The sequence below is a fragment of the Monodon monoceros genome, unplaced genomic scaffold, assembly GCF_005190385.1.
Source record: "Monodon monoceros isolate NGI ecotype Baffin Bay Population unplaced genomic scaffold, NGI_Narwhal_1 Super_Scaffold_12, whole genome shotgun sequence".
NCBI lineage: Eukaryota > Metazoa > Chordata > Mammalia > Artiodactyla > Monodontidae > Monodon > Monodon monoceros.
Window position 1 is genome coordinate 142,336,863 of NW_021703768.1, and position 26,778 is coordinate 142,363,640.

Genomic DNA, 26,778 nt, shown 5'->3' on the forward strand with positions numbered 1-26,778 from the left:
GGTTATCTAAGGCACAAAATCTGCTTCCTCTCAGCAGTCTGTACTGCAGCTAGAAAGGCTCCTTTCAGTTGGCTCGTGATTCTTTCTATTCAAGAAATGGCCCTTGGTATTTTGTCCTTAAAGTCAATTGACTTTATGATTGTATTTAACTCTTATTCATTTTTTAAAACTTTCTCTTGTACATTTGAAGTCAAATCAGCACTAAACTGCCTCTCTGGTGGTTCTATAGCTCAGCTCTCCTTTGATCCTCCCTTGGAATTGAGAGTAAGAATGCTACAAGAGACCAGTAAAAGATCAACTCATCAACCCTACTGTTAATCACAAAGTGAATTCAACTCTTTTACCATCTACCCATCTCCCAGGAAATGGGTCCCCGAGCATCTGCCTGTTATTCCTTTTGTGTGTTGTACTCAACGGACATGTTCCATATCTCCATTTTCGTGACTCTTCTGTCAAGGACAATCTCTTAGGCACTGCCTGTCATTGTGATTATTGCCAATATCACTGAATTAAGGTAATCAGGCCACATTCATTGCGTGCACTTGGAGCAGAAGCTGAAACCACAGGTAAAATTGAAATGCCCAGTAATGGCCATTTCAGTGTTGGTTTCCTGTACTTTTCCTAAAGTGCACTTGCTTTTGCCTCTCCTCCTCACCTGCTGAGATCAGTGTGTGGGTGTGAGTGTCTGAGGGCTCGGGTTGATAAGTTGCTGAGGGAAGGGGGTGGGGGAAGGCCACACAGCTTGAATTAATAAATACGTAAAAATATATGGGGCTCTAGTATGCCCTACTGCCTTGTCTCCATCACTACACAAGGATGTCTTCATATATTAACTGCAGCATCAGAATTCCGAAGGCAGGGAAGCAAAAGTAGCAGCTGTGGGAGCTCCCTAAAGTGGAGCCAGGCATGACATTCTGAATTCTGAAATTGCAAACCCACAGCTCAGTGGTTGCAGCAACACAGAATGCAGATGGCGTGTTCCTTTGGATTGTCAGAGTAGTTCTACAGAACATAGAAGCGGCTTCAGTTCGCTCCTGTTGGCTCTGTCTCTGCCTTTTAACACCAACGTGTCAGTAAAGCCGTGTTGCAGTGACAATCATGTGTTGGTAATGGGGCTCAGAGGAGAGTACCTTGGGAAAGTTTGAAATTAACCATTTCAGAATGGAGGAGTCTTTTACACATGTTCCATGTTAGAGAAATGAAAAAAGGCTGCACTACATAGATTAGGGGGCTGCCATAACTTGGATTCACTTAATGTGTGTTAGGAAATTGAAGATTAGATGAAATCCTTCATTCTTTTTCCTTTTTTTAAAATTAAAATTACAAATGCATGTTGTTTTTCCCCCATAGCATGAATAAAGTGAGATAAGTGCACATTAAAACCACCTCAGTGATTAAGCCATCTCCTTTTCATCTGTAAATATCAGATAATAGAGTCAGAGTAAATACAGAGCTGTAATTGAGTTTAAGGGCTCTGCTGAAGCACTGTTAAGAATAGGGCCTAACGACTTCTCCAGAGGCAGCTGAGTCAGAAGGAATCATCGCCATTTACAAGTCACGTTCAGAGGCTTCTCCTTTCAAGGAACATTCGCCTTCTTTCCCCACACAGCCTCCCTAGCTGGTTGAGAGAATTAGGTTCCTTGAGCATTTGCAATATCCCATATTCTTCTGGGTACCCCCAAACTTACCAACGGCCTGGTGACCCTAATCCAACAAGTGGGATCTATACATGTGAGACTTATTTAGAAAATAATTTTTTTTTAAATTTTTAGAATTACATCTTTGAGAGTATCAGCTTAGGGCTGTCTTCTGTTAAGTTGAGGGACAGAGGAGCAATGGGGAGGATGTGTAAGATAATATTTTCTCAGTAGAGAGATTACTTATGTCTTGCAAAGGCAACTTGTCAACTGAGGCTCTCTCATATGGGGAATTAGAATGTCCACACCCACACTGCAGCCATGTATGTGGGACTCACATGCACAACCACAGATACAAACACACCACAACCATGCACGGTTAGAGATTTTAAAATATCTATCCATCAGTCTGTTTACAGTGGCCCAACTTAGGATGACTAAGGACCCATCAGTGAAAGGAATTCAAGACCAAGCATATTTTATGATTTGTTTCACTGTTGTAGAATATACTGAGGTCAGATGTCCTAATTCTGCTTTTTAGCTCTATGACCAGAGGCAAGTTAGTAACCTTCTGTAAGTTTGAGTTTGTTTTTGTTTTTCTGGAGATATTAGTAATACTTTATTTTGGCTTGTTGTGGATATTCAATGAGAAAATCCATGTAAAGGCACTTAACACACATTACTTGGCATTTCGAAGTCCTCAGACAGTGTTAGCAATGATCATTATTATGTTAATTATATTTGTCCACACAACCTAGGAAAGTCATGGAGGGAAAATCAAAAGCAGACACAACTTATCCATCTGCATTTTTGTAAAGACCTTTCAGAACCTTACTGTGAAAATTGTTTAGAATCGTAAACACTTAATGCTAGAAGGAAACATCAAGTCTTAGTCTAATCCTCCTCATTTTACAATCGAGAAAGAAATGTTCAGGGAACACTAGAAAGTGACTTTTTTTAATGTCATACGTCTATTTGGAAGAAGTGACCCTGTTTTCATTTGCATACTGGGTTTTCTCCAGTCCAGTGTGATTTCTGCTGTCACAAATAGCACTCATTTATTCCAACCTAAAAATTAACTGGACTTCTTAAGTCTTTGAAAATACAAAGACTTCAGTGTCAACTTACTATATGCAAACTTTCCCAAAACCTATTAAATGACTGGAACCATGGGACCAGCTGGTACTGAGGATAAAACCAATTGTATATAATAATGCGTGGTCACTGCCATGTTAAGCACTATATGCAGCCGACCTTTGACCATTTGTTCTGCAAATACTTATTAAACCTTTGGTGTATGCCAGGCACTGTGCTAGCAATAATAATAGATAATATGTGTTGAACACTTACGACACTTCAGACCATGGGTTAAGGGTTGCTTGTGTAATCTAATTTGATTCAAATGGAAGCCCTATGAAATAAGTACTACTGTTATTCCCATTTTATGGTATATGAAGAAAAATCAAAATCAAACAAGATGTAAGTCCTCAGTTTATCTTACAGTGTTTGTCTTCTGGCACATAGTTGATGCTCGATAAAATATTTGTTGAATGGATAGGCTTATAGTCTAATAGGAATGAAATATGTATGAAAAAATTAATGCACTAAAACTGCCCTAGGCAGTATAAAAACCAACACACCAAACTATAGTTAGGGCTCAAAAGAGGAAATGGGATCCATTCAGGAAGAGACCTGCATAGATTGATTCTTAAATACGCAGATGAATCCTGTCTTACAGCACATTTCAGATTATGGCCTTCTTTTTTGCTGGATGCAGAAGCAGATCATTCAGGGCTGAGCCACATAGAAACAACTTTTTTAAAGTGTTATTCAGACCTTCATTTTCAAGTATTCCTTTTACTTTTAGAGGGACCTCCTTCTATAATGACAAAGACACATCTGGAACACACCTTAATGCTAATTCCCTGTTTAAGTCAGTTCCTTAGGATAAAGAGCACCTACACTGAGTCTTTAGGGCCCCTGAAATAAATTCTCCATTTTCAAATGAACTCTCTTGTAAGCAAGAAGGGACTAGAAAATTGCTAGTTCAGTTAAAAAGATTTTTATCTTAAAAAAATTGATGCTCTTCTCTTGAGATTATATTACAATTCTAGCTGTGATGCATATTCACAAAAGGAAGAAAGTTTAGTCCAAAAGTAAGAGGCAAACTCACCTATTTGGCAATGTATCAAAGCAGGCAAAAAAAAAAAAAAAAAATAGAGCATTTTGTGTGTGTTCAGGCCAAGATGGGAAAGGAAGTGGGTGCCATTGTTGAAGCTTCTTTCTCTCAGGCCTGCTTTCCTCTTTTTCTATCTGGAGGCTGACAGGCACAGATCACCTAGAAGCAGTGAAGTTAATTTTATGCAGAGAGGAGACATTTTTCCCTTTCTGCAGACATGAGCTTTACAGGATTTATCACCTGCTCCTAGAATGAGAAGCTTCTGTGCCAGGAATTTGTCTGCTCTAACTTTCCTTGACTTTGGTTCCTCAGCCAACTGCTTGCCCCTTTTCTCCAGGCCAATGATTAGGTCGTTTGCAAAGGGAGAAGGGAAAAGAGGCAGCTAAGGCCAGGATGGCCAAATTGCTCTGTCACCCATGCCTGCTTTGTGTTTTGCTTTCTCTGTATCTTAGCTCTAGGTATCCTCCCCTGCTCAAACTTTTCTTTGTTTCCCCTTACTGTCTGCCTGGATCTTGAATCTCTTGCCTTGGTTTTTTTGTCTTCTGGACTTTCTTTGATAATGCTTGTTTATGATGCTCATGTATTTAAGTGCCAAAAAGCATGCGTTTGTTTAAAAATACTAAGAATCAAAGAACGTCTGTAAGGGACCCACTGTGAGTCTGATCCTGTCCTTTTCATCCCCCAACGTCATAGAGAGATATTCTCGGCATTTCTCTCTCTGGGAAACATGGTGTAAACACTTGTGCTCCAAACTCATATAGATCAAGTTCAAATCTCAATTCTTTGCTTCCTGACTGTGGGACCTCAGTTATGCAACATCTCTGTACCTTTTCCTCATTTGCAAAATGAAGGTATTTCTTTGTTCTGTAGCATTATGAAAATCAAATACCATGACTCATATCAAATGTTTAGCCCAGTTTTCAAAATATCTTAATTTCCTTTTCCCCTCCCTTTTTTCCTCTTCTTATTCTCCCTTGAAGGTGGAGAAAAGTCTAACACTGTTATCCGAAAGAGAAACAAGGGGGAATGAAGAATGAAATGGTTAAACCTCCAATTTTCCTTTTCTGTACTTAACCAGCGGGTCTTTCAAGGTACTTCACAATTTGTTGAGAGAACCATTAAAGACCATTAGTAGGTCATCTGCCACTGACTCCAAAACTATAGTCTTTAAAATTCACACAAATAGGGAAATCATCCTAATAGCTCCGATCACTTTGATTTGGGCCATAAGGCCATGGCGATGGATGCACTAAGCATCGCATAAATACCAGGGTGTTTCCTTTAGCTGGCATAATTTGAAAAATACAAATGGTCATGTGCTATCATTATGTAATATGATATCATTTAAAAATGTAAAACTGTAGCAGGGGCACTTTGACCAATTGGCCCTGCATCTTTAACCATCTTGTTGAACACCCTTCCGTTTATTCTGGTCTCATCTAAATGACCCTCACATCCCAAGGTGCCTGATATTTGGTCTTGTCTCCTTCAAATCCTGAAAGGAGAATTTACATTAGTACAGTGTATAGAATTGGACTGAACTTTGGAGATTAGATAGTCTTTTAAAAGTCCTTTAACTATGAGATGTTTGATTCTAGCCCAATCTTCTAAATGTACAGATAAAGAAACCCGTTTGAAGCAGTGAACTCACTGTGCATGGCTAAGTGGAATAAACAGCTGGTTCAGAATTTGAACACAGATCTTCTTAATCTAGGTTATGCTGAAAAATTAGGTTTGTATCCTTGTTTGCACATGAGGGTACGTGTGTATGTGTGTCGTGCATATATATGTGTATATGTGTGTCTATGTGTATATGTATATTCTCCCCTCTAGAAAAGGTGTTGAGATACTGAGACCCCTGTAAATGTCACACTTCCGAGGGTTTTTGTTTTATTTTTTCCTAAGTGCAGTCATTTTTATTCACCAATAATAAAAATTATTTGTTCATTTTTGAAAAGTCAAACAATTCAGAAGAGTATAATGAAAGCTAAAATTGCCGGAAATTCCAGAAGTAACATCTTTAAAGCTCTTGATAAATGGTATGTTGATACATTTTAAATTTCAGAAAAGCATATGTAAACCTTCCGGGGTAAAACCAGTATTTGGTTGGTCTTACTGCCAGGACTTAACATTCTAAGCAAAAGCATGATGTAGGCCAACACTACTCAAAGTGTGGTCTGGGACCAGCAATATCATCACCTGTGAACTTGAGAGAAATGCAAATCATCAGGCCCTACCCAAGACCTACTGAATCAGAAACTCCAGAAAAAGGCCCAAGATCTGGGTTTCCACAAGCCCACCTGACTGTTCTGATGAAAGATCAAGCTAGAGAGGCTTTGATATAATGCATAGTCTGAAAGATCTGAGTTTGGATTCATCTTTGCTTTGACCCTCATTAGACTGTGACCTTGAGTAAGTTAGTCACCCAACTGTGAGCCCTGGGCTCTTCATGGTGAAGTGCAGATAATATTTCCCTTGAAGTGTTGGTGTGGAGATTAGAGACAGATTATGTGAAGTATTGAATACAATGACTAGCCCATTGAAGGAACTTGTTTGATGATCACATTATATGAGGCCATCACAGCTTTCATCAGCTGTTCATTTGTATAGCTCATCCTTGAGAATACAGTTGTATGTGATCTTGGAGAGAAACATGCTGTTGTTCATATTTAAAATTTGCAAATGGCACTGCAGCCAGAGAAACGTGATTGCTGTCTAGTCCAAAATGTGTACTCCTCAGAAACAGCGTGTGATTCTTCTTTGCCAATTGTCTCATTTTAAAGGAATGTAACTAATTTTTCAAAGTAATTTAGTCTATGTATTTTGAGCTAATAATTCTAGACATGAGCTTCTCCAAGGAAAGCTACAGTTGGATCGTCCTGAACTACAGATGTGAAAGTATATGGGATTCCATCCTTCTCTATTTACCACATAGAGAAAGATCTAAATAGACCCAGGTGGTTAAATCCCTCTTCCTAAGAAGATTAGCAGTCACTTGGGTCACCATGCATTTGGGTAGAACCAAAGAAAAGGCTATTGAAATAAATATGAAATAGAAATAGAAATAAATATGACTGCACACGTTTCTAGTTTTATTTGTAATGCCTTAAGATAGTAGTCATAGAGTTGTACTATAGCAAGGTAAATTGATCTTAGGGGAGGTGGCTGAAATAAGTTATGGGGTAAAGGAAACAAGATGGACTTACTAAGGTGCCAAACAACTTCCCTCTTAAGTCTACAGAGAGTCCAGATGGACTAAATTTAGCCCAACCTGGCCTAAAGTGGCAAAATGTCAGTATCTGTGCCTTTCAGTCTTATTCAAGTGCAAGCTCTCTCCAGGAGCCCCTACTGGCAGCTAGGTATAGTGATGTTTAGTAAGTCTATGGAGAATTTGCCTTCCATTTCTGTTCCACGTGTTTTAATCACCTTAGATTGAGAACAAATTGCTGTTAAAAACTTTCAGCAATCTCAGAAAGATTTTTAAAAATAAACCAATAAAATGTAATAACGCAATGACAATATTTAAGTAGGAAAATTATGGCAGATAAATTTGGGAAGGTTTATCTGCTAATGGCCACTTGACATTTTTAAATAGAGCATTTCAGTAAATCACTGGAAATGAGCCAACAAGAATTTATATTCATCTATTTAAATGATACTTATAAAAAAGTAAATATGGTTTAAATATAGTTTGATGCTGGAGTTTATAGCAGCAAATGTTTTAGTGTAGGTTTCTGTTCTAATTTCAGATCAATTCAACAAGCATCTATTGTAGATTTCACATGAGCCAGGAAGTATGCTAGTTCTTGGAGACCCACAGAGGAGAAAAGCCCAATTCTGGAAATTAGGAATAATAACCCATATTAGAGTCCAGCATCCTTTACCTCAAAAAAACCTTTCTTGCTTGTATAACATCCTATACAAGGGGACTTACATGACTTGCAGGTCAGAATTTAAAATTGTTCCATTTCTGCTCTTAATTATATCTTGTGGAGTTTAGCTTACATGCAGTTCAAGAGCTGTATGCTGTGTAACTGTTTATAATAAATGCCAGTGGAGTATTTTCATTATGTATGCATTAATTCATTCATTCTACAAATATTTATTATGCATTGTTGTAGGATAGTAGCACACCAAGATGTGTGCTACACTGAACTTACATTCTGTAGTGGGGAGGTCAACCATGAATTCGTAAATAAATAAATAAGTTAATTTCAGTGAGTGGTACTTTTTTTAAGAAGAAAAAGATAAATAGAGCACTTACAGAGTACTTTGGAGAAGAGTGTGGAAAGGACTCTTTACACAGAACTTTCTGCAGAGACCTCTGTGAAAACGTGATGCTTGAATTGGAACCCAGAGGAGGAGCAGACGCCTGTGCTGCTATGGAGATCAGAGTGGAGAGCATTCTGGGTAGAGGAATGGTCAGTGCACAGGCCAGAGGAGGGAGTATGCTCAGCGTAGTTTGGGTTTAAAAAAGGCCAGCGTGAATATTAGAGGAATGCAAATCAAAACTATAATGAGGTATCACCTAACACCAGTCAGAATGGCCATCATGAAAATGTCTATAAATAATAAATGCTGGAGAAAAAGGAGCCCTCCTACATTGTCGGTGGGAATGAAAATTGATGCAGCCATTATGGAAAACAGTATAGAGGTTCCTTAAAAAACTAAAAATAGAGTTACCATACGATCCAGCAATCCCACGCCTGGGCATGTATCTGGAAAAAACTGTAATTCAAAAAGATACATGTGGGCTTCCCTGGTGGCACAGTGGTTGAGAGTCCACCTGCCGATGCAGGGGACACGGGTTCGTGCCCCGGTCCGGGAAGATGCCACAGACCGCGGAGCGGCTACGCCCATGAGCCATGGCCGCTGAGCCTGCACGTCCGGAGCCTGTGCTCCACAACGGGAGAGGCCACAACAGTGAGAGGCCCGCGTACCGCAAAAAAAAAAAAAAAAAAAAGATAACATGCACCCCAACAGTCATAGCAGCACTATTTACAATAGCCAAGACATGGAATCAACCTAAGTGTCCATTGACAGATGAATGGATAAAGAAGATGTGGTACATATACACAATGGAATATTACTCAGCCATAAAAAATAATGAAGTAATGCCATTTGCAGCAATATGGATGGACCTAGAGATGATCATATTAAGTGAAATAGACAGAGAAAGACAAGTATCATATGATGTCACTTAAATGAGGAATCTAAAAAAAATGATACAAATGAACTTATTTACAAAATAGAAATAGACTCACAGACATAGAAAATGAACTTAGGGTTGCCGAGGGGATAGTGGAGGGTGGGGAAGAGATAAATTAGGAGTTTGGGATTAACATATACACACTACTATACATAAAATAGATAAACAACAAGGACCTACTGTATAGCACAGGGAACTATACTCAATATCTTGTAATAATCTGTAATGGAAAATAACCTGAAATATGTATATATGTATAACTGAATCACTTTGCTGTACAGTTGAAGCTAACACAACATTGTAAATTAACTATACTTCAGACAACAACAACAAAAAAGAGGCCAGTGTGACTGAACTTTTATGGATGAGGGAGGGAAATTATCCTACAAGATGAGTTTGATGGAGAAAGCAGGACATACGGATGTATTCTGGAGGCTATGTTGAGTACTTTTTGCTGTTATAATGGGAAGCCATTGGATTTAAAGTATTTAAAATACTTTAAAATACATTTACTTTGTTGTTAAACTTTTGGACTGACTGACCAAGAACCTTAGTCATTTTATACTACCCTTTTGAAATGGAATAAAGTCAAGTCTTCTATGAAACATTCATTTGAGATATTGGGAAAAACCCCAGTGCTCTACTGAGTCATTAGTTCAATTCAGGAAGTATTTATAGTTACAAAAGTAAGCTAATAAGGCTTTTGAAAGATACAATAATGATTCAAAAAAAAAAGTTTCTGTCTTAAATTAGTCACATGCTATTAAGAAAAGAACTATTTATAATTACCTATGATATAAAATTTTAATGAAATAAATTGTATAATAGAAACCTAAAGGATAACCCAGCAGATTCTGAATAACATTATTCATTTATTCTACAAATATTTTTTGATTACCTGCCACATATCAGAAATAAAACAATGGTGAACAGAACACATATGACTCTTTCTTTTATGGAGTCTGCAGTCCAGTTGGGAAGGCAGGAATAAATATGAAATATAGTCATAAATTAGAATAAATGTAATGAGAAGAAAAGAATGGCACTTAAGCCAGTACTGGCATGTAGGCACTTAATAAATATCAGTTGAATTTATGAATGAATGAATGAATCGTGGATAACAGAATAACAGGGAATGACATACTTTACACAGCATGGTCAGAAAAAGCCTCTCTGAGAAACTACCATTTAAGCTGTGATCAAAAGGAAGTAAAGACATTGTCAATTCAAAAGACTGCAGGGAGAGGCAGCCTCTAGGTAGAGGGACAAGTGTGTGAAGGTCCATACATGGGAAAGAATTCTAGAATGTATCAGAAAGCCAGAGGGATGATATCGAAGAGAGAGAGTGGCAAAATAGGGTAAGACCTTGCAGTCCATAAGGAGTTAAGTTACATTCTAAGTCAGTAGGTAAGCCACTGCAGGGCTTCATAGGTTTCAATGATCCTCCTAATTTCTGCCAAACAAATTGACTAAGTGGAGACAAGACCTGATAATGGAAAACCATTTATGATGATATTGTTTTAAATTAGATAAAAAATGGTGGCGGTTAGGCTGAAGTCAGAGTACAGATGAATAAAAGTGGATGGATGCAGAGGTTTTACAGATGCAGTCACTGAATGAAGTAGGATGATGTATTTTCCTTCTTCCAGTTTTTCAAGCTAAAAACTTGGGAGTTATCCTTGACATAGCATGAAGTGTGACCCTGTTTTTAAAAAAAACAAAATCTGTCTTATTCCTATGCTCAAACCCTACAGTGGTTCCCCATAACATTCAAAGAAGAAGGTAAAATTCTCAGTATGACCTATAGTTCCCTAAATCCTCTTCTCCCATGTTAAATCTCTGCCTCACTTTCCTACTAGTATCCTCCGGACTTAGTCTGAGCTAACCACACTGGCCTCCCAGAATTCATACACAACGATCATGCTCTACCCCATGCTATTTGTTCTTGCTGTTCCTTCTAGATGGAATTCCCTAGATAGGCATGAAAGTGGTCTTTCACTTTCTTTGGCTCTTGGGTCAAGTATCCCCTTCACACTGAGGTCTTCCTTGGTCACTCATCTAAATGTTCAAACTCACCTCACTAATATACTTTATCTTTTCTCTCCGCTTTATTTTTCTTCTTAGTATTTACCAGTATCTAACGAAGTTTATATTTTATTTATTTATTTTTACTCTTTTGCTTGTCTCCCCACTAAAATATAAACTCAGTACACATTGGTTGAGTGATTAAATAAATGACAGTAGTTGCAGAAGACGGTAGTGCCTTCCAGGATTAATGCCGTTATAATAGCTGAAGTTCATTGACAGTTGGAATAAGTCAGGGATTGGGTTTATTGACTCCTTGTAACAACAACTTTCTCAGTGTGAGATAAGGCTGGGTACGGGTAGGTAGATTGGGGGCTAGTCAAAAGAATATCGAACAGCTTGCCAAGAAGTGTGGGCATGGTCCTATAGATATTCAGTGTTCGTTAGGGTGTTAAAGAGGGAGGTGGTACAATGTGTCCTATGTTTTATGTTAATAATACTTTGGAGAATGGTATGAAAGAGGAAGCATGATTTTGAAATTAGGAAAAATGTGTCAGGAAATTTCCTGAATTAATCCAGCTAGAGGATGTATGTCAAGTGTCCAAACTTCAGTTTTGAATATGGAAATCAAAGGAAAAGGAAGAGGAAGAGATATGGGGAATGGAAATCATGTGTTACAGCAGTGCTCACTGTTGCTGTGAATGGGCTTCTTTCCCATTAAGACAATTCGTTTAGTTTCTCATATCCCCAGTTTCTAACAAAGCATTTGATTCAATTGGTCGTTTGGAATATTGAAATCTACCTTGAATCTTGTGGTGCTATTTATTATAGAAGAAACCATGTTACTGTCCTGACTCAAACATTTGAAACTGTCTTGAAATGTTTCATAATTTCAAGCAAAGTCACTGGATTTTTAGGATATCTCGGTTCTCGCTATGTTTCTGTCACTTACCAGACACGTGACCTGGATCGTGTCACTTCTCTAAATGTTGTTTACGTTATGGTATAAAGAACATCGTGGGAGAGGAAACCAGAGAGTTGTCTTTGACGTCTGGATTTGGGTCCAGGCTATCTGACTCCAGATCCCGTGCTCTTAACCACAGGCCCAAATTGCATGATCCCTGGGGTCAAAGTAGGATATTTGCATGGTTCCAAATTAATATAGGAGAAAGCTTTCAAAACACAGGGAGGATGAGCTGTTTTGACAGGAAGTGATCTTCCTGTCTAAGAGAGGCTGGATATGAATGGACATATAGTGCTTCCACTCAGCAAGTTTCCCAGGGAGATCCAAGACCTAAAACAGTAGCTGAATTAGATGGCCTTTGAGTACTTTCAGGGTCCTGTGTAAATCTGAGAACCCGAGAGTCAGCAGCTGTGCAGTTTTCTACCACCTAACATCGTTTCTGTTTCCTCTTAATTCCTCTAGCAACTGGAATCCACAGCAGCTTTTTAACTTAACACTCATAGGTTTGTATCTTATGTTTTCCCTTTAATTTTGAAGGCAGGGGTGATGTTTCATTCTTCTTCAGGTCTTCTCCAATGTGTAGACCCAAACTTTGCTCACAATCGACATTTAAATCATACTTCATATTTCTTATCTATTGAAGGATATTATGAAAGAATAACTTGTTCAATGCTACTTAAATGCCAGTTGAAATAAGAAATTATTTCAGAAGTGTATATATAAAAGCTGAAAAGTCCAATCAACTAGAAACTCTTTGAAGATCAAAAGCTTGATAGATGGTACCTAGGGAAATAAGACCAAGCCCTTTACCCTCAAAGCCTCAAAGCCTGAGTGTGTATGTGCCTTCAGAACTGATAGCATTGAGCGTCTAAATCTCCTTAGCCATATCCGAGGAAGATGTATTTTCAATGCAGGAAGTTCTGTCATCTTAAGATAATCAAAAACTATCTTTCTCTTTGTTGGGAGCAAAAGAGAATATATTTTGTTGAGAGTAAAGAAGAAGGAGGACTTCTTCCATTCGACAGATACATTTTCCAAGAGTCTGTGAAAACAATGATGGCAAATGGAACCATAAAGGGCACCATCATTAGAATAAATGTGGTAAAAGGAGCCACCATTAGAATAGATGTGGTAAAAGCAAGGCCCCTTAACAAGAGCACCACTGAGTCAGGCTGCAGGGAATGGTGAGAGAAGACAATAGGCAAGCAGAGAATCTTGTTAATGATTTGTCAGAGCCCAAGTGGTACGGAAAACAACTCCGAGTGCATTTACTCCTCCTTTTCTGTAGCCCATCACGATGTAAAATTGAGGGGGCACCTGGCATTAAATACTGTATTTATAGAAATGCAGTAAAAAAAAAATCAAGATAGCATTTAGTGTATTGTTCTTATACAAAAGAGAAAGAAGGAAAAAAATTGCCTTTATCGACCAACATATTCCAATTATAATGTTTTATTTAAATAATCACAAATGGGCAATTTGTTCAAACTTACTTCTGTATTCACAGCATGAAATAGTCCCCTATCCACTCAAGTTTTTCTATGAATGTAAGATGGGATAAGTAGAACCATAATTACAGGAAAAAACTTGGGCATTGCAATTGCAGCCCAAAGTGTTGGGGCATTTGCTTTCATGGCCTCGGCAGTTCCATTTGTCTTTGTTGGGCTTTCTTTTCCCCCTCTCTTTAGCAACGGTTTCCTTACAGTATTTGAAATTAATTATCAATACCTTTTATGCTTTTTTTGTGTGTTTTTGTTCTACATTTGTATGGATAGCTCTTGCTATTCTTTGTCAAAATTGCCTCCTTTGCCTTCTGTACGTCTCAACTGAACTGTGATTGAATCGTGGTGAGTGTTTTGTTGCTGGTAGCTCCACCCGCCTCAACAGAAACAGGCTTTGTTCCCTGGAAAACAGCTTTGTGACAACTGAACCCGAGGCTTCTGTCTTGCCAGGGAGGGGTCAGGAGATGAGAATTCTTTTCATCTGGAACTGGACACTTGGCTTTGCACCAGTTTCATACCCATGAGCAGCAGGCATTCATAAATTGGGATTCTTAATGTGACCTATCACTTCAGGAATATCCCGTGCAGTATTTTATTTGCTTGTGCTGGGTCGAGTTCATAAACACTAATCACAAAAAAACTAATTAGCTCCACAATGAAAATGGAAGCACTGAACATCTGAGTGCTTACAGAATAGTCTTTCAGGGTTATTGATTCAGTTAGTTATCGTGTATATTTCATGCCCTACATATTGCAGGAAAATCATAATATCCTATAGAGACACACTTTTCAAGGAAGCCAGGAATAGGAGGTACTGCGTATAAGTTTTAGGGCTGAGTCCCAAGTCAAAGAGGCAAACGGATCCTCTGAATTACATGCAGACACAGTGCCAAACCAGGTAAGGAGTTAGTTTAAAAGGTAGGATGAGGTTCAGGAAGAAGTGGATGTGCATTTAAATCCCAGAAACAATAGTGCGTGTCATGGAAATTCCAAAATGAATCCATACGTCATTAACAAAGGTGAAAGAAATTTTCTATCAGTGACACAGGCAGTAAGTAAAATAGACGAAGAGGGGAAAAGTAAGTGGAGTAAGCCTATCCTAAAGAACAGGAAAACAGGGCTGAATTCCTAATGGATTATGGGGACAAAGCAAAGAAAATGGGAGGTGAATATTCTAGTGACTTCAGGTCTCTGGCTTCACCGATTTCTGACTGTGGGACCCGTAGAACTACTGACTTCTCTTCTTAGCCTCAACTTTCTCATGTATAGTGTGAGAATAATGATCATATCACCTCCCAAGTCTGTGTAATGAGATACCCTTTACATAAATTTCTTACAGCAGTACCTAGTATATATTATGTGATAGCTGTGATTGCTATTATAACTATAAATATTTTATCATTATTATTATTAGGAAAACAAATGTTCTACACAAGTTGATCAGAGAGTCTCCCTCCCAACTTTTTTGAGCCTTTTAACTCAAAAATAATTGCAAAGAAATTTGTAATTATCACTTATTTCCTGTGTCCTCGGGCCACCTAAGATTGGGCATGTTCTTTGGGGATGGGCAAATGGTGGTATTGGAACTGGGTTAGAGTACTTCTAGGGAATTGGAAGAGAGATTAGCGTTGCTGTTGCTTTCTAGTTTGTGGTTGGTGTGGATGTTTGGTGTTCTTGTGTCTTGGCTCCAAGGTGAGGGATATGGATCCACCTGCGTGGTGGGGAAGGTATGTCTTCAAAAGTAGGTCTCTAAGCAGCAAGGCTGGCATAATGTTTACCTCTCAGAAAATTAAGGAGATTTAGAAAATCTGTGCCAACCTCCCTAAGTACACCTTCTAGGTTCATGAATCCAGTGGATACCTTGGCTTCACTCTATATGGCAGCAGTGTTGGAGAAATAATTTCAGTGGAATTATAATAAACTCATCAAATCAATGGTACAGGTTACCTTGTCTGCATCCAGTTATGAGTTGATGTACGTACGCGTATTATAACAAAATATATGATTTAAAAATATTTAAATAAGAACTCTACTAATAAGTATAGCGTATATTTATTGAGTACTTACTATGTGCCAGATACTATTTTAACTGTTTTTATAAATTGTTCTATTTATTGCCCCACCAAACCCTTATGATTTAGGACTCTTTCCTTCTCCTTATTTGGCAGTGGGGAAACTAAGATGAAGAGAGGGTAAGTCGCTTGCTGAAGTTAACACAGTTATAAAATAGTGGAGTTGAGTTCTAGCCTTGGAATCCTGACTCTGGACCCATGATCGTAAGGAAACTTAAAACAAAAACTGGCCTTAAGCAATTCAGTGGTTGCCATTTGGATTTGACTGAAGGACAGTGGAACTCTTAAAATTCCTTAATGGTACTTGATGAACTTTAAAATATTCCTTCGATGTCAATATTAAAGAGTTCACCTTTTGAAAATAATTTGTTTCCAGATACACTTAATAGTATAAAATTATTAAGTAACATCTGCATGAGCGCCACCTTTGTCTCTAAAAATCGGAGTTTAGTGGCGCTTTTTAGACTTGGCCAAGTGAACAGTGCATTTGCTATTCCAGGAATTCCCATTCAGTAATGCATTCTTCTTTCCTTTCTTTTTTCTTTTTCCTCCTTCCCCTTCCCTTTTCTTACTCCCTTCTTTTCTCTTTCATTCTTCCATGGTGCTTGTCATGTTCTGAAGGCTTTCAACTTTGGGTTCACATGCTATAGGTACATTGCATTTTGGCAGTAAAAGGCCCCCTTAAAACACACCCTCAGGTTTGCAGGTCCTATTATTTGAAGTGGCGAGCTCTCCTGATATCCTCAAAGGACATGGAACTGAGGCTGTGATTTGCAAGCATTTTGCACGTGTCACCTTAGCCCTATTTGTCTTTTGAAATCAGAATTTGTGGAGGGCTTCGAGGTTTGAAACCTAACAGGAAAGGAAGGTGACAAAATCCATTGTTGGATAGAAATTCAACTCAGATTTCATTGCAAGTCACTCACGGCGTTGCCAAACTGGAGCCTCTTAGGTTATTGTGAGCAGGGCTTAATTGTTTTAACTTGGCTGGCTAGCAATCTCCTGCTCTGTGACTTCCTTAGGGGACACCTGTTTTATGAACACACCCTCTCACCTCCACCTGGGTCACTATGACCACTTCCTTTTGCACACAACATAATCGAGCCTAGTTTATCCAAGAAAATGAAACATTAGCATGACAGATGCGACCAGTTATTGTAACCCCTTTATTTTAAAGATGAGGAAACTGAAGCTGAAAGAGTGACTTATGAAAGATAATACGACTACTTAGAGGTTTAGCCACGCCTCAAGCTGTACTCTTCCAAACCCATCCCAGCTATACCCCCCCTGTTATCACAACAAATCAAACTAATCAAACTGTGATCAGTTGCTGGTGTAATGTTAATGGTTATTAATAATGAAGGCTCTGATCCTGTATATAGTCTAAGGGACCTAACAACACATAAGCCCTCAGTGGGAGTGAGTTATGCACTTTGTGCCATGTGCTGTGTTCAACACTCCTACCGAATCACTTCAGCAGCCCTATTGGGGATCTATCATGGTCCCTCCGCCTTTGTAAACGAAGAAACGAAGCCTTGCCAGATTAAGACATTTCCTGAAATCCATAACCATGAAGTGGTGGAGTTTACTTTTAGGCCCCTATTTCCTGATGTCAACCTCTATGCAGTGCTGCCTCCTGAAGGGTTTCCAATCCATTTCTCTCCTCTCTCGAACTAGAACATGTGTAAACACACACTCACACCCACAACCGTCTCTCCACGGTTTCATCTGATGTTAGTCCTTGTGGTTTCTCCTTTCTTTGTCAAGGTAGGGGGCCAGGATTCGGGGTGGGTGCGGTCATTTGTAGTGTCTCTTTTTGCCGGCCACATGCTGTAGCCAGCTGATCTAGACCATCCCTACTTGGGAGAGCTGCTTGCAGTGTGCACCAGGCTCAGGCAGCCATAGCCTTTGATTAAGAGCATAAAAAGGCATCTCTGGTCTCTGGCTTTTTTCTGCTTTTGTTCTTGCCCACAGGAGTGGTAGGGATGGAGACTGAAGAGGTTCAGTAGGCTGGCTGTGAAGAAAGTTGAAGAAAGCTCCTTTATTACCTGAGGAATATAAATCACATGTCAGAACTTTGCAGAGGGAAAAGTGGACAGAACTGTAGAGACTTCTAAGGTTCCTTATATTCTTTTCTTTTTTATTGGAGTAAAATTGCTTTACAATGTTGTGTTAGTTTCTGCTGACAATGAAGTGAAGCAGCTATACGTACACATGTATCCCCTCCCTCCCCCCCATCCCACCCCCTAGGTCGTCACAGAGCACCGAGCTGAGCTCCCTGTGCTATAGGGCAGGTTCCCACTAGCTATCTATTTTACACATGGAAGTGTATTTATGTCAAACCTAATTTCCCAATTCTGTCTAATCAGCTATTACAAAGCAGGGTCCAGCAAACTTAAATGCTAGTACAGCCAAACTTCCTGTGTTTTAATAGCATATATAATAGGTAGAAAACAAGAAAAATGAAGGCAAGCAAGTTTACAATCCATTTTTCTTTGATGATTAAGAAAAGAATTAATCAGTATGCATATAAATATTCACTTTTATTAAGTAGACAACATTTTTAGGCAGAAATAATTTACAATTTGACACTTTCACCCATTCATTCAACAAATATACTGTAACTACCTAATGCAATAAGTGAGGGATGTTTTCAGCCCACTTAGAATTCACAAAACAACAGACACATTAACAAGTAAATTATAATTAAGGGGAATAACTGCTACAGTAAAGATGTCTATAACATGATTTGGGAATCCAAAGGAGGACATAATTGTTGCTGGAGATTTTGGCCAAGATATTTTGGGGTAATTGACATCTGAGGTGAGTCTTCTGGAATGAGTAGTCATCATCCAGGTGGTAAATGGGAGGACGGAGTCCTCCAAGGCAGAGGGAGCCCATCGTGTAAAGACTCAATGTGGCAAAAGGATGTGGACCACTGAGGAAAAGGTGGATTGTTCAAAGTAGTGGGTGGACATCAGGAAGTGGCAATGAGAAAGGAGACCAGGGGTTAGCCTTGGGAACATAGTTGAGATGATAAAAGCTTCACACCAAAATATGCTAATTTCAAATGCCAACCTCAATATGTGTTGGGATGTTTTCTCATAAATCGAATAAGATTAATTTTCAATTGTTCACCCTATAACTAATAAAAGCTTTGCAAATAATGTTAAACAAAGTTAGATGAAATCACAGTGTTGTTTCAGAAATATCTGGCATGTGGGTAGGTATTTTTAATAAAATCTTAAAGCATAAAATGAAATTTTGTGCTTTCTCAGTAGATACCAAATCAGTTGGGCCATCTCATAATTAAAAGGTCTGCATGGTTACAAAGGTGAACACATTTTTCCTTATTATCACATCTGTAATGTATACCCACTGTGGTTATTCAGCAGGCTATGCAGAGCATTACCAAGTTTGTTCTTGTGGTTGCTTGCTTCTGCTTTTTTTCCCCTGTAGGACTAAGGGTTTTTTTGTTTGTGGCCTCACCTGCTTTACTGTTTAGTTTTGTTTCTTTTTTTTTCCCTATACAACTAAGGTTGCTGTACCACCCTTAACATTGGAATGTCTCAGTGACTCAAAACAACACATGTTTATTTCTCACTCCTACTCCGTGTCCACTGTGAGTTGACTAGGGCCTTTGCTTTCCATTGTCCTCCCTCAGACATTCTGCTGATAAAGATTTCACCGTCTGGAGCACTGCAGGTGGGAAAGAAAGGAAAAACAAAACATATGGAAAATCACACCTTCTCTTCTTATTAAAGACTCACTGAAAGTGACAAATGTCACCCTTGCTGACATTTCATTGGCTAAAAAGTATCATGTGGCTTTCTCTACTTTTAAAGGGGGTTAAGGAAGTACAGTCCTACTATATGCCTTGAAAGAAGAGAACCCCGATTATTTGGGGGCCACGCTAAACTTCCTGCATAATGTGTTAACCAGCTCAGGCTGCCTTAACAGAATATTACAGAGTGGGTGGCTGAAGCAACAGACACTTATTTTCTCACAGTCTGGAGGCCGGAAGTCAGAGATCAAGGTGCCAGCATGGTTGGGTTCTGGTTAAGTGCTTCTTTACTGGCTTGCAGACAGCTTACCTTCTCACCGCATCCTCACATGGCAGAGAGCACTGGTGTCTCACCTTCTTTTTATAAGGGTACCAGTTCTGTCTCCTATACAATCACTTGGAGGGCTAAGGCTTCAACATATGAATTTGCAGGAAGGGAACACAATTCAGCCCATAGGTGAATATATCATATGTATTTTTTTTTATCAAGTTTGACTAAATGTAAACCTTGGGAATGACACTACTGAAATGGTTTGGTGCATATAAAAGATGGATTGGCACTACAGTAGCATAAACCATATTGATTACATTGACAAATTATTAAACTATGTGCTCTAAAAATTGTTAGTAAATATTGTCAAGATTAGATCCTAAAATATTCCTGTATGGGCTTTTGTTTAAACTTATTTCAACAAGATTCTTAAAAAGACAAGTCAAAAGGGAGTAGAAAGGGAGCTTGCTCATCTGTCACTCCTCAACTCTCCTCGTTCCTTCTCCGTTTGTGGAATGGAGGCAGTTCTGCTGACACACTGCAGATTCTGCCTTGATGCGAGGCCATCCCTGACGATATTGTCAGTGTGTTCCTAGGTCTCTACTATTCTGGTTTAGGTCTAACTTTAGCTAAGTGATAGGTGTGCCACCGTTTCTCCGTGGACAGGTCACGGCTAGCTCTCCTGTGAGTTGTTCTCGTTTAATTGTCATTTATTATTTTCCCTCCATCTTTATGTTTTAAAATTAGAAAAGGAGGTTTTATTTTAGCTCAATATCTAACTGTTAGTCATTGGTTTGTCCTAAAAGATAAATTATTTTTCATTCCTTGCTACTGCTGAAGGAGTTTTTAGGTAGTTTTTTTTTTTCTTCCAAAATGCCAGGATAGCTGGTGAGAAAATCAGTCAAGCTTAATCACTAGATTTATTCATGTGTTATAACTCAATGGAATCATCTACCTGTTTCAACAAAGAACACATTTGACTGCTTCTTTTCTTCCTTTTTGTTTTTCTGTTTGTTCCTTGATTTTTCTGTGAACATTTCAGTCAGCTGGTTATTACTATGCCATTAAATGATTCATAGGGAGGTGGTGCATGATGTTTATGAAGTACTTCACATTTGAGATGATTGAAGAAACCTTCTGTCTTAAATTTCATGAAGGGGGAATTATGTGTCTGTGTTTTATTATTGAAGATGAGGTTGTAGGTATCTTACTCTCAACCAAAGGATGGCTCTTGTGACTGAAGGCAAAGAAACAGTTGTGACATTACTTGGCTAGTTTAGCTGTGGTTTAAAAAAGAAAAAAGAAACAAAGCAAAATTTACATTTCACCAAATAGTTTCCCCAATTCATCACCCTAAGTACTGTTGTTTTCCCCCTTTTCTATCACTTTTTTTCTTTTGTCTTTCATTGCTGAATGGAGTGAGGTTGCAGAACACATTAGGATCATTTTTTTTAAAAAAACCTGTAATCTTAAAACAATTTAAAAATGTTTTTCAAGTTTTAAATTTACAAAATTACTGCAAAGATAGTACACAATTCCTGTATACCCCCATTCCCAGTCTTCCTGTTAGTAACATCTTGCATGGTACATTTGTCATAATTAATGAACCAATATTGATACATTATTATTTACTAAAGTTCATAGTTCATTCAGATCCTCTCAGTTTTTTCCTAATGTCCTTTTTATCTTCCAGAATCCCATCCATGACAATCCCAGCCTTGACATGGCTCCTTAGGCTTTCTTGGTTGTGACAGTTTCCCAGATTTTCTTTGGTTATAATGAACTTGGCAGGTTTTAGGAGTCTGGTCAGTTTTCATAAAATGTTCCTGAGTTGGGACCTGTCTGATAGTTTTCTCCTGGTTAGAGCAGGATAAAGTGTTTTTACAAGGAGGGTTACAGAGGTAAAAATGCCATTCTCATTATATCATGTCAAGGGTACATCCTGTCAACATGACATCATTGTTGATAGGAACCGATTGCCTGACTGATTCTAGTCTGATTCTAGTTTTTCAGGTTTCCCCACTGTAATATTACTCTTTTGGTCTTCCTTTTCCATAATTAATTTTTTTTTTTTTTTTGGAAAAAAGTCACTCATGCCTAAAGAGCGGGGAGTTCTACCTCATCTAGAGCAGAGTATCTATGTGAATGATTTGGAATTCTGCATGAGAGAGTTGTTATTCTCCACATGTAATCTATTTATTCAATTATTAATTCATATCACTATGGACTCGTGGATGTTTTTATACGTTGGGTTATAAACCAATACTACTTGACTTATTTTGTTGCTCAAAATGTTCCGTTTTGGCCACTGGGAGCTATTTCAGCTGGCTTTTGGGTCCCTTTGTTATATACCCATCATGTGGGTCTTTATTTTGTTTGTTTTGTTTTGAGCACTTTCTTACTTCTGACACTACAAGATATATCAGGCTTTTATATGTTTTCTTGTATATTTTCTGCCCCCAGACCTAGAATCAGCCACTTCTCCAAGGGGCCCTGGTTCTTCCCCACCAATACACACTTTTTTTTTTTTTTTGAATACTATTAGAAACGACAGTTTAGGTGTGATTTGATGTTTTCCATTCTCTGTTTTGATTTAGCTTTAATGTAGGTTGGCCACTGAGGACTTGATGTTTCTCCCACACACTATGAAGAAGTCCTGTTTTCCTTCATTCCCATTAATGTACTATATGAGCTTCAGGTTTTGCTTCCAGATGTTTTGTTTTACTGACTAGGACCCTTAGAATCAGACTTCTTTGGCCATCTAAAAAGGGACGTACTTTTTAGTTCAACAGAGCATAGCTTTCTTCTGTAGTCTACCCAAGTGTGAGAAAAATACCAGAAATTAAACTAGAATTGATAACAATGCCTCTACTTAATTTTTTAAGTGGATTGATGAAAGAAGTTTGCTCCTTAACATAAAATCATGACTAGTTAAATTAATTGTTCTGAGACCATTGTATTAACATTTTCATTTTTCTTTCTTTTTTTTTTTTGCGGTACGCGAGCCTCTCAGTGCTGTGGCCTCTCCCATTGCGGAGCACAGGCTCTGGACGCGCAGGCTCAGCGGCCACGGCTCACGGGCCCAGCCGCTCCGCGTCATGTGGGATCCTCCCGGACCGGGGCAGGAACCCGTGTCCCCTGCATCGGCAGGCGGACTCTCAACCACTGCGCCACCAGGGAAGCCCCGACATTTTCATTTTTCTTAAACCCTATGTTACAATGATCTGCCTTTTGGAAGATCTGTCTGAGAAATGGCATACTGCAGTAGAAGTCATTGGGCATGGGATGGCAGTTTCAAAGAGGCAAAAATTATTTATTAGAACAATTACCTTCATCATAAAATATATCAATTTTAGACCTGGAAGGAATCTTAAAAACTATCCTCCACTCAGTCATCTTAATATTGAGTAAAATGACTTATCTAAGCTCATTCATTTATGTAGCTGCCAAACTAGAATGAGAATCCAAGTGTCCTAGAATGCAAACTTCCATCTAGAGTAGAAAAAAATTTACTTCAAAAATTTACATACGGAATTACAGAGAGATGAAACTTTGATTCAATGAAGCATTTTGGTGGCTGGGGACATGACAATCTGAATTGCATTTGCTATTTTTACCTGAGATTCACTGGATAGAACCAAAATTTTTGAAGAGAAATTCATCTTTGCTTGGGACCAAATGTACAAGGAGAAATTAACTTACGTAAAGGAAAATAAAATACACAGCTAACTAGGCTGATTTTGATGATTCACCGGGAATATACCCTTTGAATGATACTAAAAATGGAAATAAAGGTTTCCTAAGAAATGCCATTAATCTGATGGTGTTGTCTTCATCCTTTCCAGCAATCAGCCAGAGAGTTTGTGTCTCATAACTTAGTTTCTTATTCCTCCCTGTTTCCCTCTTTTTGATTCTTGGAAGTGGTTAGAAGGAAAGACATCTGGAAGGCAGGACACATTAGAAACTTGGAGGGGATTAAGATGTCGTGTCTGAAAAAAAAAAAAAAGAAAAAGTCATGTCTGCTCTTTAATTTCTTGGAGCAGCATTTCTTAGCTCCTGGGCTACCAGAAAGAGGAGTGTTAACAGCCTTTAAATGAAGATGAGATCTGGGTAAATGATGACCATTTTAACCCTACAAAATCAGCCCATCTCAAGCCTCCTTTGTCCTTGTGGTGTCCCAGGCCCTGCGAGACAGAAGGACAGGAAAAGCAGCCTCATTTGAGGGTGAAGAGAGAATTTCAGCTTTCTTAAGCATCTTTCTCCTGCACTGCTAACCAGCATTTTACAGAGGACATAGAGACTGGGTTCCTAAGAGCTGTTCCTCTTGTTTTGGGAACCTTTGTTCAAAAACAGGCATCACTGAGAGTTCCAGGAGGTGAGCAAAGAGTCAACTTGCTGTGTACCAAGCACTGACTTCAAGATTATGACAGAAAGTTGGTGTTCCCAGGCTCTCCCTCTATTCTGGTTTCAGTGGCCACACGGGTTGATGCATTGGCACATGGGAGAGTGCCGGGGAGCATGTAGCTTTCATTGTAAGGGGACAAAAGTGTAGTCCAAAATATCAGAAAACTCACCTTCCATCGCTTGTCATTTATGTATCAATTTTGTCAGATGGGGACCATGAGCATATGCAGTTGACAGAAAGAAAATTGGTACTAACAGGAGAGGATTTAAAACTGCTTCTTTAGTTGGAGAATGAATGTTTGAAGAGAGGTATTAACACAGACATTGACTTTGGTAGGAATAAGCTTTTTCAGTGGCCTTTAAAAATTGTTATTAATATTGTTTTATGTAACTGTCATAAGCCCCAGCACTGGAAAGAAGCTAATATTCCTGATTTCTTTAAAAACTATATTTGGGCAAACCAAAAGAGAGTGATTCGTAGAATATCAATATAGGAGGGAATGTTATTTGGTGACCCACTGACGCTAGTGAATTTTTTTTTCTTCTGAGAAGGAACTTTTCTCTTATCTCTGAATATAATATGATTAGCTCTGATCATTTAATTCAGCTGAATAACACATCGTGAAAAACAAGCAATCAGTAAAAGGAAAGCATGACATGAGTTTTACCAAATATCTGGTTCCTAAGTAAATTCTTTCAAAAGAATCCAGTAGTAAATGTGGCCCAAGGAAGTGTTTTAAGAAATTTTGCCAGCAGAACAGAAAGACCTGGCTTAATTATCAAGGGACTTCTAGTCAAGCCCACCCTTCCCCCATCCTCTCTTCCATTCTTCCTTCCTTCTTTCTTTTCTTCCACCCATTTAAATTTATTTATGGAAAACCTCTCTATACACCCAGCACTGCTGTAGGTGGTGAAAACACAGAAACTGGTTAGAAAAGTACTCCCTTCATGGAGCTTAAAGTCTGGTAATCAGCTTTCACACATGCTGCAGGATTATAGTCGATGTAAACAGTGAGACTACAGGAAAGAGTCTGCCCTAGCACCCATCAGACATTTCCTAATGCCCTCCCTTCCCTTTGGGTAGAGAGGAAAGGTTATCTCATCCCAAACTCTGGTAGCTAGTGCACAAGGGAATTCTCCCATCTGCTTTTTAAACTGGACAGGGGGCTTGTCATTCAGGAATAACTCCATTCCATCAGTCCTGCTTAGAGTTTAGAAAAGAGTTGTTCAAATCAGGCAGTTCTTTGAAAGGCCCTGGCTAACATGAAAAGAAAAAAAAAAAAAAAACGGGAAATTTACAGTCTGAAGCCAGACTTAATGACACATAACGAATTGCAGCTCTGTTTGGGAATCTCCCTAGGTACCGTTCCTAAGGATTCCAAGTGTTTAATTGAAATTTCTTTGGGGACAGTAGTCATCATTCACTTAAGCATTATATTTATATTTGTGCGTGAAGGAAGGAAGTCAAAGGGCTAATAGACGGAGTGAGCAGAGTGGCTGCTTTTCAGCTGCAGGCCACGATGAGCCGGCAGTTCTCAGAGGAATGCCTATCCTGGAGACAGCTTGCTTACGATGCCCTCCAGGGACTGTGGGAGGAGGACAGAGTTGTGACTGACAGCTGTTTCTTCCTGGACTGAGACAGCGTGCATGATCCCAGTGCAGCCTGTTAAATCAAACTATTTTCAGTCGAGAGGATTAGAACACCTCGAGATGCAAAAGTATTCTGTTCTAGATTTATTCTTATAAAGGCTATTCTTTTTACCCTTGCGGTTAACGTCAAGTGTTTTAATCCCAGGGGACTTGTGCCTTCACCATTTTCAAAGAAAAGTTAATGAGGAACTATTATTCTAGGAATATTTTAGCCGCTAAAATTTGTGATGGAATCAAGATAAAGTCACACTGTTACACTAATTCTGCTTTCTTTGTATAGAGATCCTACTTTCTTTCAATTCGTGATACAAGAGTTGTAGATTAGCTTTAACTAGTTTATTCCACATTCTGTAAATCTTAAGTGTTGACTCTTGTTTTTCTCTGGGTTTTCCAGGTGCAGTTTTCACCTCCATACAGGGAAATACATGCAACCAGTTTAATTTTTTAACAGCTTTGTTGAGGTATAATTTACAAATCATAAAATTCTCCCGTTTCAAGTGTGCAGTTGAATTAATTTTAGTAAATTAACAGTTGGGCGCCCATCACCACAATACAATTTTAGCACGGATCTATCATCCCCAGAAGATGTCTCCTGCTCCTTTGCCCCCAGCTCCAGTTCCAGGCAACAAAGTGGTTTAATTTTAAGCTCACGTGATCACAGTTTCTGCTCATCACCTGAAAGGTCTAGGTTTGATTTCCCTGGATGTGCACTTTAGTCTGTATTTTTGAATAAAGTAGATATTATCATTCTTATTTTATAAATAAGGAAATTGAGATTGAGAGAGGCCAGGAAATTGACCCAAGGCCCCAGAGCTGAGAAGTGGGAGGATTTGAACTTTGTTTCGTCTGATTCCACAGCCCTTTTGCACTGTGCTGCACCATTGCTCCACTTGGAAAATAAGATGGTTGTGGGTTTTAATGGAAGTTGGACATTAATCAGATTATTCTTGTTTTTCTTGTGTATATACCATTTCACTCTTCTTTCTCATTTCTTATTAATATATATACTTTATATATACACATATATACTATATATATATATATATATATATATATATACACACGCACACACACATATATC

General features: G+C 38.6%; 1 protein-coding gene across 3 annotated transcripts in view; it reads left to right on the forward strand.

Annotated features, from left to right (window-relative positions):
* Window positions 1–26,778, forward strand: part of TENM2 (teneurin transmembrane protein 2) — a 1,209,082-nt gene that overhangs the window by 237,994 nt on the left and 944,310 nt on the right. The window lies entirely within an intron of this gene.